General features: G+C 40.7%; 1 protein-coding gene across 2 annotated transcripts in view; it reads left to right on the top strand.

Moving 5' to 3' along the window:
• OXSM (3-oxoacyl-ACP synthase, mitochondrial) overlaps window positions 1–12,085 on the top strand; it is a 209,368-nt gene that overhangs the window by 149,758 nt on the left and 47,525 nt on the right. The window lies entirely within an intron of this gene.

Here is a 12,085-nt window from a genome sequence, read left to right as displayed (position 1 = left end):
GTCCCAAAAACATTGTTGTTAGCCTTTTGTCCAAAGACAATAATGATATATGTCTAGACAATATGGGTGGTATTCAATGCTAGTCCTAACACAGAGCAGACCCATTGAAGTTATTGGACACAACTAACTTAGGCTCATTGATTTCAGTGGGTCTACTATGAGTAGGACTTTGTTGAATATGCAAGGGATGGGTGGGGTCTTTGATTTGGCTTTAAAACAGAAAGAAGCACATAACTTCTGAAGAATTGGTTTTTTTAAAAACCCAAAGCAAAAGGTTGACGAGATTATGGTAATGGGGAATTTTATAAATCTACACATATATAAGCATAGATATTAAGAAGGCATATGGTTTAGGATCATAAGGAATTAAGCAAAGGCCTGAAGGCCTGTTGAGAACAGACTCACAGAGAATCCTAAGTTCTATAGAAAAAGCAGGCAAAGTAAATTTAGTTTGAACTCTTGGGTTCTTGCCAAATTGGCTGGTGCATGACTGGCAGATATTAATCAGCCATTGTTTAAAATCAAAAGACCATTTAACCTGTGACAAGCTATGATTTATAGAGATATTGTTAATCCTGGGAAACTGAATTTTAGTGATTCTTGGTTTCGTATGCTGTAAAGCCATAGCCCCATTCAGAGGAAAAAAAGGTTTACAGCGTAATCAAAGGGTTTAATGAAGAGAAACAGTGAGATTTTACAATGATTTTAAAACAATCCAGTTTGTTATATTATATTTACAACTTTGTAAGTGTGTTTTTATCAAGAGAAAGGTACTCTGGGGTGTGGCCTGCCTCCACTATATCTCTGAGGCTGAAAGATACTAGTTAGCCAGAGTCACCCAGTCTGTTCCTTAGTCTGTATGGCTTCAAAATGAAGCTCAAGTGTTTAAATAATCCCCTCTCTTGAGTTATGTATTTTATAAGTAAGGAAAGGGGATTTCTGAGAAAGTATAAGGACATAAGAACTCCTATGGCAAAGGAGCAGAACTGGGGAGTGTTCATACATTCCCAAACACCCTGAGTTGAGGCAAACTTAACTCAGGGAACTTGTCCAAAATATCTCCAGGTGTACCCGAGTCAGCCTGACCCACCAGAAACAATGCAATAATGGATGTACCAAGTATGCTTGAAAGCATATTCACAATAGTAACTATTCCAACTAGTCCCAAAATTCATTAGTCTTGAAAAGACAGTAGAACAATGGAGACATTAATGAGATTGACAGAATATTGGAATCACCACTGGAGTTAGCAAATACTTTCTGATTGGTTTGGAACGATTGTAGAGAGGAGGAACTGTGATGTTGGGTGGGCAGGAACTCATGAGATTGGTGAATCACTGTCACATGCTGTACTCTATAAAAGAGCTTGCACACAGTGTCTCAGTGCAGTCCTCTCCAGACTTTCTGGGGGGGTGACCCTGCATGTGCATGTGCATGTGCATATGCTTGTAAAGAATAAAGCCCTATCTTTTTGCTTCAAGCCTGTGTTCTCAAATATTTTTTTAAGGACCCCCAGCAAAGGATCCAATGGAGAAGAATTCTCCAACGTTGGTGCAATTGCTATGTTAGGATATAGTAATCTTTTACCACTTTTCTCCACTGCAGTCACCAGCAGGGAAATGTCCAGCTCCTAAATTACGTTTTGGAGGGGGGAAAACACTTCTCATAAAATAGCATGGATTTAGAAATAGGATTCTGCATGGCTTGTTACCATCCACATAGAATCAGAGAATCATAGAAAAATAGAGTTGGAAGGGGCCTATAAGGCCACTGAGACCAACTCCCCTGCTCAATGCAGAAATCCAACGTAAAGCACACCCAACAGGCTATCCAGCTGCCTCTTGTATGCCCACCACCTCCCTAGGGAATTTGTTCCATTGTTGTACTGCTCTAACAGGAGTTTTTCCTGATGTTCAGTCAAAATCTGGCTTCCTGTAACTTGAGCCCATTATTCCGTGTTCTGCACTCTGGGATGATCAAGAAGAGATATTGACCCTCCCTTGTGTGACAACCTTTCAAGTACTTGAAGAGTGCTATCCTGTCTCCCCTCAGTCCTCTCTTCTCAAGGTTAAATGTGCCCATTTCTTTCAGTATCCCATCATAGGGCTTTGTTTCCAGGCCCCTAATAATCCTTGTTGCCCTCCTCTGAACCTGTTGTAGTTAGTCTGCATCCTTCTTCAAGTGCAGCATCAGAGGTATAGCAACCTTCCTCCCTGTAATTGGAATAACAATGTGTGGGGAGACTTTTGCTTCTAAGGTTTAATGTATGCAGTGGAGGCTGGCAAATTAGGGCTACTGGGCACTGCTCCAGCAATCTCAGTCTGGTCACAGCCAGCCCCACACCTGTCTGTTTTACTTACAAGTCCAAGCTTCTTCTGCATTAGTTTCAGTATTGCCATTGTACTAGAATTTAGCATTGAGGATGGCTACAAAACTAGAATTAGTTAGCTCTGTCTGCCATTAGCTCTGTCTCCACCAGACCCAATTAGCACCAACCACCACTGTATGTATGCCCTGCTGGCGTGCGTCATTGCATTAACATTGGCCTTCCTCCCCATTCTGTTTCATTGGCTGCTGCTTTGGGGAAAAGATAACACCATCACATTGTTGCACATTTTGAAAATCATACTTTACTGGAGAGATCTGGATCTATGGCTCCCATGCATTCTTAGTAATAGGGCAATAGGGGCTAAGGTGAAGCCCAACTTCAGCTCTCCCTAAATGAGGCTGTTTTGGTTTCCTGAAGCGGATTCTGGGCTAAATTGATGGTTGTGACTGGTTATGGGGGATCCCTACTCAGAATGGGAGAATATGACCTTCACATCCCTGCCAGCATAATATTTTCAGGCAATTTCAAATTGAAAACAAGGATAATTCCAGGTAGTGACAACTATCAGTCTACAGATTGACATTGGGCCGCCCCTATTGCCCTTGGGAACCTTTTAGCAAATCTTTCCTTATGTGCAATCTAAAACCGTTTCAGCTCAATTCAAACACCATATATTTTGGTGAAAAAAATTCTCCCTCAGGCTTCTGAAGCGGAGATTTCAGACATCCAAGCATGATTCTAAAGGGCAGGAAAAGCTTTGCATTTGGCTTCTTTTTCTTTTTGGGGATGGCATTTCCTTCTGAGTTGAGATTTCAAGGCTTTGAGAGATTTTGAACTGGCAACCCAAAGCTCTCAAATGGAGGAGGTGGGGGAAGGGACCCACAACAGACGTATTTGCTTGCAGAGTAAGTAGCAAAAAGAGTGCCAGTTTTAATAGGCAGTGTTCAAAAGTGCTGAGACTTATTACTGCTATTATGATAGATATTTTCCTGCCATGACGGTTTTCATTGTTATCTCTCAAAGGCATTCATCTGTGATTTCAAATATCATTAAGGTTTCCATGGTAAATTAACTTTCAATTATATTTAGTCTGCTCACAGCAATAAAAGCGGGTAGTCACAGCATACGTTGTGGAAGAGAGGACTGGTTGCACATTCCCTATTGGGATTTATCATTCGAACCACAGAATTTGTAGGGTTCTCTATTCAGAGTAATGAGAAGCAAAGTGGTCATCTGATCACATTTTAATGCCTTGACAGTGCACTGAGCTTAGAATGTCATTCTTTTTCATGGACTTCCTAGAGGTGCACCATATACATATAAATAAAAACTCTTCTCTCAAGAAAACATAATCCCCCCTAGGGATGGGATACATTGGCTGATGCTGATTCAAAAGCATTCCATCAACCTAACAGGTTTGTATTGATTCTAGTTTGCTCTTTGTCTGCTAGCCCCTGCTTTTACTGATACTTTTTTCCCCTTGCAAAAATGACTGATATTAATATTGATAATTTTTAAGGAAATATTACTATTTTAAAAGGAAATATTGATAAATGATAGGAAATACCAATAAAATTATCATTCTTATTAATATTTTAGAGCCAGATTTTAAAAAAAATATTTTTGAAAATAGAAAATAGCTACATAAAAATGTAATCCACAACAACAGGGAATAAGTCAATTAATGGCAAATCTGGTACCGAATCTGAACTGGGAAGAATTCTCACACATCCCTAATCCCCTCCCATCACTTGTAAGTAGCAATTTTCAAGTGTATAGGTTAAGGGGCTGGATGAGTACTGATATCTCAGTGATCTGACCTTTGGGAACTGTGTTTCTCCTAGTTTCCTGTAGCACCATATCTGTATGAGACAGTTGTTGGGACCTAGAAATGCTGATTTACAGCATTTGTTTCTTGTAAATCTTACAGAAGGGATGGGGAACCTGAGGTCCTCAAATGTTATTGGACTTCAGCTTGCATCATCTCTGACCATTGGTCACACTGTCTGGGGCTGATCGGAGCTAAACTGCTGATTTAATTATATCATAAGTTTCAAATTAGTGGTATATGTCATGAAATTGTAAATTTCTGTAAATTTGTTAACCTGGTTTTTGTATCATGGCTCAGTTACAGGGAATTGAGGGAGTTACATCTTGGAAGGAGACAGGCCTCTGTGAGAGGAAAATTTTAAGTTTTGTTTCCAGCTGCAAGCAGTTGGGAGGCCTGAACAGAAACACCTGTTTATCTCTGCTAATCTGCTGGGAGCCTGGTGCTCAAGGTCGTGCAGGCCTGAGAAGGTTGAGAACAGAGATGGGAGGGGGGGCTGCAAGGCGCGAAAAAGTGAAGAAGCTTCAGGAAGATGATTACATCAGAAAGCCCCTGATTGGTTAATTCATCCTGGACCGTTGGGTGTCTTTTTCCTTAAGTATAGGGTCTGAGACCCATAGCCTTTGTTCCCCTGGGATTCCATCTTGATGGGTGGTTACCTAAGTGGGGTTCCACTGCTTCTTACCTGATGCTATTCTCTCTGAGGAGAGATGAGACTTACCATCAACTACCTCTTAAGGAAGTAGACAGGCTAGATAGTTTGTTATTTTCTGTTGTGTGTTGAACTCTCTTATGTTATACCTGAACCCCTGGTTGGGTGTGTGGTTTTGAGGAATTGTATTGCTGCTATATATGAATGTGCACTTATATTTTTAATAAAGCTACTTCTTATTAACCTGGTGTATTCATTGAGGGGAAAAGCTGGTTCTGAATCCAGCACCTTGACCACTGACCACAACCTACCAAGAAGTTAAGCAGGAGTGTATTTTGGTTTTACCAGAGGTTTCTGGACAAGGAGTGTCTATTTGGCTCTTGTCTATTTGAACCTTGGTTTATCTATTTCTGGGCTCTGAGTTCCCCTAGCTCAGAGTTGAACCAGTGAAGGGGTGGTGGCAGCCTATCTTCTACCTTGCAGGGTTGGTGTTGGTTTACACAGCCTTGGCAAGGGGAATTTGGTGATTGGGTTCCAGATCAATTGCCCAAAGGGTGGGAGTTGGGTCTGAAGCATGCAAACCGTGGCTCTTGGGGGCCAGATTTCATGACAGTATTTATGCTAGGACTTCAGTCGGCAGTTCCCTACCTATAGGCCCTACCTATAGAACTGAAAACTACTTTCAGACTTAGACTGTTTTTCCCCCAGCAGACCATCTTTTCAGGGAGAGATGTTACAGATAAAAAGTGTCAAGAGGAGGTCTATGTTTGACAATCATGGCCCTTTGAAAAAATCCCCAGATATATGTTTGTTGGACTAAATCAGAATCTGGTTGGATTAGTATTTTGGAAAATACCAGAACAAGTCATAATTCAGTGTCAGCTTCAGGACTGGGGGCTGGACAGTAACGAAGCAGCCGGCAATTAGCTGGCAATAAATCAGTCAAGGCCAGGCAGATAACGGAGGCCGGCTGGCAGAAGAAAGGCTTGACAAACTAACCAGTAGCAGTGTGCAAGAGCGTCGTTCAGGTAGGGAAGCAGAGTTCAGAAAGCCAGGGGTTCAGTCCAAAGGTCTAGAGGCTAGCAACGGCGTTACATGTGAGGGGTCACAACCAACGTTGTAGTCAGCAGTCTGCTGCAGCCATGAACTGCCTTTTATAACAGACTCCCTAAGTCAGGTGCCCGTGATTAGTCTCCCAGCTGCTCAGAGCTGCTTGTTCTTTTTTTTTTTTTCAATAATTTTTATTCAGATTTTCATAAAACATACAAGACAAAATCATAAAACATTCAAAGACAAAAAACAAAATCAAAAATAGTTAAACAAAAAGAAAAAAAGAAAAAAAAAAACAAAAATAAAAAATAAAGAGTAAAATATTGACTTCCCATTTGTCAAAGATCAAATCAGTTATAAGTCTATAATATATAACAATCCTGTCTCTTAAGTCATATTATAAAATCACTTTCCTCCAGTAGTTATCTTACTTAATCATCAAATCTCATAAACATTACTTTATTCTTTCCACAAAAAGTCAAAGAGAGGTTTCAATTCTTTAAGAAATATATCTATCAATTTTTTTTTCCAGATAAGCATATCGATTAATCCATCTCATTACTAATTATGATAATCTTATTGTCATAACCATAGTCAAAATAAACATTTCAATTAATCCATCACATCAGAATCTGTTAGGTTCAATAATTTCAGTAGCCATTGTTCTATTATCTCTATTAGTTCCATTTTCCATCTTCCATCTTCAGTAGTCTTGTTAAGTCCAGTAATTTCAATATCCAATCTTCCATTATCAGTATTCCATAATAATCTTGCTGTCAAAGCCATAGTCATATAGTAAGAGTCTGATGGGGATTACCTCTATCCCAAATATTTTCTTGCCATCCATTCTGAATAGGTTGCTGAAATACTGCTGTAAAATCATATCTCTGTTCTTTTTTTCAAAATACACTGGGTCATCTCTTAAAAGTTTTTCCATTGTCACATGGCTGCAGTTAATTCCATAGATTTTCTCTATATTGGGCTCCATCACATCATTCCAGTCCAGAAGATTATCCATGCCATTGATAACTTTATCTCTAGAATCTTCATTCATTTCTTCAGAGATAACATTGAGTTCCAAACAATAGATTTTATTTCTAAAGTCCATAGACTCCAAATCTTGTTCCTGTTCCACGTTGGTTCCAATCTCCGGGATCTCCTCTCTCACAGGGACCCCTATTCCAGTCTCCAGGGTCACCTCTCTCACAGGGACCCCTGTTCCAGTCTCCGGGGTCTCCTCTCTCACAGGGACCCCTTCCAGGGTCACCTCTCTCACAGGGACCCTTATATCTTTAATCTCCTGCTTCATTTTACTCAATTCAATTTTCATTATCTCAATCTCATCCATTATTTTCTGAAACATAGTTATTTCCAGATTTTCAGCCACTTTCTTAATTGCCATTTTAAAAGAAAAATATAGGAAAACCACTTCTTATTTCAGCAACAATTGGGTTAATACTCCAAACTTGGTGACATCACAGTATAAACAGAGCAGACAGCCTTATCTCTCCAATAGTTAAGTAAACAAAATGCAGTTCCCAGGATCGAAACAATTAATGGCAATCGTCAAGAAACAGATTCGTCAAAATAAAATAGACCAAAAAGAGAGTAGTCTCAAAACAGTATAATATTTTTCAAAATAAAAATCTGGAATAGAAATCCCTCTTCTGTGTATATCTTTAGAATGCAAATCCAGGACAGCTTTTTGCAACAAAAACAGAGATAAGCTATTAATTAGTGCGTAGCAGAGAGAAGTTATGGCTCCCCAGTGAGATGTCAAAAACTGATCAATCTGGCAAATCTCTTTTAAACAGCAACAATTTAAGTCAAGTAAAAGAAAAATATAGAAAGAAGGGTGCTTGCCTGTTAGTGCGTTCTCTCTTAGAAGATAAGATGAACGTTCGCTTTAACAGATAGAGCTTGCTGTTGAAAATCCGTCCCACCTTCGTCGGCTGGACCTCGTCCCATAAATTAATGAGATCTGGTCGTCCCAACAAAAATAGGCTTTGAGGTTAATCTCTTCGTTTCTCCCTACCCGGGAGAAGTTTAATCAGTCAAAAAAAAAAGAAAAAACTGACTGATATATCTGAATAAGCTTCTTTTGAGGCAGGAGCCCGTCTCAAAAGCAGGCACAGGCTAAGTCACCCTTCCCGGAAGTCCAGAGCTGCTTGTTCTTAAATGACCCAACCTCTTCCTTCGTTGCTGTGCTACTCGCTGGTGTCTCCTTTCTGCAGGGGGGAGGGGAGCCTCCTGTTCATACCTAGAATCCGATTGCGGGACTTCAGCCAGGTCCTGGACATTCTGCAGCTGGGGAAGAGCCAGAGTTGTGTCCTCAGGGGTTCTACTAGTTCCTTCTCCTGGGTCTGCCAACTCTGCCTCTTTCTCCATCTCCGAGTCCTCTGAAGGGGCCATGACATTCAGCCTGGTAAAATGAGTGGCACAGGCTGATAAATCAGAAAGAAATTAGTTAGTGAAGACAGATGAATAAATATGCTACTGTTCCTGGAAATTTAGAAACACCTGTCCATAAGCCTATTTATAAACTGTGATTACGAACAGCTCTCTGTAAGCCATATCCATTCTTTATTTCCTGGTCTAATTTATGGCTTTGTTACTTTGATACATCACTGCAATCATTTTCTTGTAAATAGGGTAAGGTTGATTACCTTGTGGTTTCTTAAGCATATTGCAAAGTGTCCTTTGATGATGTGTATATATAGGTAAATCCTAAAAGGTGGAAAAGTTATAGATTCACTGTTTGGATTCTGGATGACTTGAGAGGACATAAGAACATAAGAACATAAGAAGAGCCTGCTGGATCAGGCCAGTGGCCCATCTAGTCCAGCATCCTGTTCTCACAGTGGCCAACCAGGTGCCTGGGGGAAGCCTGCAAGCAGGACCCGAGTGCAAGAACACTCTCCCCTCCTGAGGCTTCCGGCAACTGGTTTTCAGAAGCATGCTGCCTCTGACTAGGGTGGCAGAGCACAGCCATCATGGCTAGTAGCCATTGATAGCCCTGTCCTCCATGAATTTGTCTAATCTTCTTTTAAAGCCATCCAAGCTGGTGGCCATTACTGCATCTTGTGGGAGCAAATTCCATAGTTTAACTATGCACTGAGTAAAGAAGTACTTCCTTTTGTCTGTCCTGAATCTTCCAACATTCAGCTTCTTTGATTGTCCACGAGTTCTAGTATTATGAGAGAGGGAGAAGAACTTTTCTCTATCCACTTTCTCAATGCCATGCATAATTTTATACACTTCTATCATGTCTCCTCTGACCCGCCTTTTCTCTAAACTAAAAAGCCCCAAATGCTGCAACCTTTCCTCGTAAGGGAGTCGCTCCATCCCCTTGATCATTCTGATTGCCCTCTTCTGAACCTTTTCCAACTCTATAATATCCTTTTTGAGATGAGGCGACCAGAACGGTACACAGTATTCCAAATGCAGCCGCACCATAGATTTATACAACGGCATTATATCGGCTGTTTTATTTTCAATACCTTTCCTAATTATCGCTAGCATGGAATTTGCCTTTTTCACAGCTGCCGCACACTGGGTCGACATCCTCATCGTGCTGTCCACTACAACCCCGAGGTCTCTCTCCTGGTCGGTCACCGCCAGTTCAGACCCCATGAGCATATATGTGAACTTAAGATTTTTTGCTCCAATATGCATAATTTTACACTTGTTTATATTGAATTGCATTTGCCATTTTTCCGCCCATTCACTCAGTTTGGAGAGATCTTTTTGGAGCTCTTCACAATCCCTTTTTGTTTTAACAACCCTGAACAATTTAGTGTCGTCAGCAAACTTGGCCACTTCACTGCTCACTCCTAATTCTAGGTCATTAATGAACAAGTTGAAAAGTACAGGTCCCAATACCGATCCTTGAGGGACTCCACTTTCTACAGCCCTCCATTGGGAGAACTGTCCGTTTATTCCTACTCTCTGCTTTCTGCTTCTTAACCAATTCCTTATCCACAAGAGAACCTCTCCTCTTATTCCATGACTGCTAAGCTTCCTCAGAAGTCTTTGGTGAGGTACCTTGTCAAACGCTTTTTGAAAGTCTAAGTACACTATGTCCACTGGATCACCTCTATCTATATGCTTGTTGACACTCTCAAAGAATTCTAATAGGTTACTGAGACAGGACTTTCCCTTGCAGAAGCCATGCTGGCTCTGCTTCAGCAAGGCTTGTTCTTCTATGTGCTTAGTTAATCTAGCTTTAATCATACTTTCTACCAGTTTTCCAGGGACAGAAGTTAAGCTAACTGGCCTGTAATTTCCGGGATCCCCTCTGGATCCCTTTTTGAAGATTGGCGTTACATTTGCCACTTTCCAGTCCTCAGGCATGGAGGAGGACCCGAGGGACAAGTTACATATTTTAGTTAGCAGATCAGCAATTTCACCTTTGAGTTCTTTGAGAACTCTCGGGTGGATGCCATCCGGGCCCGGTGATTTCTCAGTTTTTATATTGTCCATTAAGCTTAGAACTTCCTCTCTCGTTACCACTATTTGTCTCAGTTCCTCAGAATCCCTTCCTGCAAATGTTAGTTCAGGTTCAGGAATCTGCCCTATATCTTCCACTGTGAAGACAGATGCAAAGAATTCATTTAGCTTCTCTGCAATCTCCTTATCATTCTTTAGTACACCTTTGACTCCCTTATCATCCAAGGGTCCAATTGCCTCCCTAGATGGTCTCCTGCTTTGAATGTATTTATAGAATTTTTTGTTGTTGGTTTTTATGTTCTTAGTAATGTGCTCCTCAAATTCTTTTTTAGCATCCCTTATTGTCTTCTTGCATTTCTTTTGCCAGAGTTTGTGTTCTTTTTTATTTTCTTCATTCGGACAAGACTTCCATTTTCTGAAGGAAGACTTTTTGCCTCTAAGAGCTTCCTTGACTTTGCTCGTTAACCATGCTGGCATCTTCTTGGCCCTGGCGGTACCTTTTCTGATCTGCGGTATGCACTCCAGTTGAGCTTCTAATATAGTGTTTTTAAACAACTTCCAAGCATTTTCGAGTGATGTGACCCTCTGGACTTTGTTTTTCAGCTTTCTTTTTACCAATCCTCTCATCAGGTGAACTGTAGGAAACAGCAGGGAACAAGCACTACAATGATCAATGAACTGGTTGCCAAGCAAATGGTTAGTTTCTGAATGGACAAACTAATTTTGGGCAGAACAGCATGAATGTTTACCTCAGGGCCAGTTAAAAATGGACTCCTTCCTCCACTAGACAGGATAACATATGCAGACATCTTAAATGCCTTCATGTACCTGGCAAGCTTGATCATTCATTTTAAAGTCTCCTGTGATTGTTGTAGTTGCAAAACATCCCACTGAGTTTATTAGATCTGGATTTCATCCTAGTCATTGCCGTCTGTGGTCATAATCACATAACTTTCTTTGGGATAAACAGCTCTCTGTGGGGCTATTTCTAGGCCAAATGGTGTTCCAGGAGGGGATCATCTTCGACATCCCTTCCATTTCTTCAGCTTTTGAAAACCTTATTATTTATATTGCGTTTGTAGCCCATTTCATGACTATGACGCACAATTTGTTTGCATGGTTTATCTCTGTCATATAACATGATAATTTACATGCATGGATCTGATAATAATTACAATCTTTCTCACATACCATTAAACCCTGATGTAATTTTTTTCCTGAATGCAAAAAAGTAAGGTAATGCAACACTGTTTATACAGCTCAGCGTGCCAGCCTTACAAGTGAAAATTAGCTATTTGTACTATTTGTTTCACCTGTTGAGTGGGTAGTTGAGTAGATAACCCATGACAGGACCTCCACTCCTAGTCTAGTGTTCCATCTCCCCTCAAGCCCAGCAACACAGTCAGTTTCCTAGTTACTTGCTCCTAAATCCCATCCCAATCATCTGTAATAACCACACATAAATTTTGACAAATTAGTAAAAAAAGCACCCAGATGGTCTAGGTCAGATGTGGGGAACCTTTAGCTTTACCTGATGATGCTGAACTACAGCTTCAATCATGTCTGGCCATTGGCCATGCTTGTTGGTGCTGATGGGAGTTGCAGTTCAGCAATGTAGCAGGGCAAAGGTTTCCCACACCTGGTTAGGTATTCACAGAGTTTGTAGCCTGTACCTCTGTCAGTCCCCTAAATGGTACAGGCTAGAATCATGATTCCCTCCTCTCTCGACATTCATCTCTTGCTGTTTGTATCAAGATAACATAAAGAATGTAGGATC

The sequence above is a fragment of the Rhineura floridana genome, chromosome 10 (genome assembly GCF_030035675.1).
Source record: "Rhineura floridana isolate rRhiFlo1 chromosome 10, rRhiFlo1.hap2, whole genome shotgun sequence".
NCBI lineage: Eukaryota > Metazoa > Chordata > Lepidosauria > Squamata > Rhineuridae > Rhineura > Rhineura floridana.
The sequence above is the reverse complement of the archived record's forward strand: the minus strand, read 5'-3'. Positions and strand labels throughout refer to the sequence as shown.